Here is a 2,116-nt window from a genome sequence, read left to right on the forward strand (position 1 = left end):
ATTTTGTTATTTTATTGATATTCAAATATAAAATATTTTTTAAATTATTTTTAATGTCTTTTTTAATTATTAAAAGTATTTAAAATATTTTTTATTTTAATAAATAAGAATATATATTATTTCTAAATTATTTCAAGAATATATATTAAGAATAAGACTGGACACGCTGATACATGATAATATTTAGGTGTTCAAGTGTATTTGGAGAAGAATTTTTTTATTTTTTATTTTTTATTAAGACACAATTAAATATGGCAGACATCGAATGAGTGTCGATGAATATCTTATCTAAAATGTGTCCGTACTTCATAAGTATAATGTCTAAACTCTAAACTCTACACATGATATATTTGCATCTCCTTCGTATCTATACTTAGTAATGTGTAATTCCAAAATTAAATTATAAACCATCTTATATAAACTACATGAGGGGGATTCTTATATCTGATTAAAAATGAAAAAGAAGCAAACCTGAAGGTTCTAAAAGAATTAGAGAAAAAGGTTGAATGTATAACCTTCTTTAACTTTAATTAATTGGGCCTTAAAACAAATAATCAACTCTGGCTTCATTAAGTCAACATGGTGAATTATTCACGAGATAATTTTATTTTGTCTCATAAAAACCAGAAAATAGAACTAGATCAAAGAGGAAAAAAATAACACTAGCATATATTCTGGTTCAGTTGTTATGTGCAATCCAACCTATATCCAGTCTCCACCACAACTTTGGTAGAATTTTAACTATTAATTCAAGTATTACATACACCAATTCCCTAAAACTCAAAGTAATCCTATATGGGCACACAAGCATCAACTTAACTTGACATGACTATACTAATACCTAGACTTACCACATTTTTAGTGTTTATCCAACTTAACAAGGATTACCTCCAGATACAAGATACAAGACAGAAAATACAACGAAAAGAATTCTAAAATTACTTATGACTTTTCTCTCAAGTGTATCACTCACCCTTTTCTCTTGCACTGGTTTTTAAACAATGCCTCTCTTTCATTGTCTTTTACCTCTCAAAGAAAACTAGAAAATATATACATTGAAACTGAAATACCAAACGAAAACAATGAAGGAGACGATGATTCACATCCTTTGTGCTAAAAATTAAACCGGATTAAACTTTCTTAGATGAAACTCTTCATCTAGGCATAATGTTTCTTTGATGTAGAAACACTGTCCACAAAACGTTGAGCTCTTCTCTTAGAAGTTCACAAACATACTCATATTTTGGTTCACTCTCATTGCCTCTCATGGTATTCAATTTTCCCTTTTGTACTTTAGTTAGAGCTACGGTTAGGGTTTATCTCAAGTCAACTCTTTGGACCTTGAACTTTCATAAGACATCACTCCTTTTTCTTCAATCAACTCCTAAATTAGGGTTTTTAAATCTGATTCATTTGTTTGACCGAAGATGATAGAGCAGCAGAATTGATCTTGCTCAGTAATAATCTCAAATCTAAATCCTTGAAAATGTACTTTGGTTTCAAATAACAATTTGAGCCTTTGATTTATCGCAAAGATAATCAACTACCAATTTCTTCATCTTTTTAGAAATGGCGTTGCAAAGAGTAGAAGAAGAAGTGAAGAAATTAACTTATATATAAATGAAAATTATTTACCTTTAACTTCTGCCTTAGCTTAACATGCTTTGATTAGTGTGATTAGACATTGCTTTCTTGATAAACCTTTCTCTTTCTTTTTTCTATAGTGTATGAACTCAAACCGAAGCTCACTCTCTCTCTTGTGTGTTTAACCAAAGTATACTTGTGAGCTTTAACTTAGATTTGATTCTTGGTTTGGATCAATTCACATTCAGCACCCATGAGATTCCACGTTTTGGGCTTCAACCAAAACAGAATTGGGTTGCAACAATAATTCCTTTGGAACTGCATCACTAAATAAGACTATTAAATCCAATTGAATGTTTAACCCAATAAATTAATATTTGTCATCATTATTAAATTAATTATTTTTTTAATTTAACAAAACCAAAAAGCATAAATCAATATTTGTCATCATTATTAAATTAATTATTTTTTTAACTCAACAAAACCAAAAAGCATAACCCTACCCATTTCTTCTTTTGCAAGTATTAAACAC

Source organism: Arachis ipaensis, chromosome B02 (genome assembly GCF_000816755.2).
Source record: "Arachis ipaensis cultivar K30076 chromosome B02, Araip1.1, whole genome shotgun sequence".
Taxonomy (NCBI): Eukaryota; Viridiplantae; Streptophyta; class Magnoliopsida; order Fabales; family Fabaceae; genus Arachis; species Arachis ipaensis.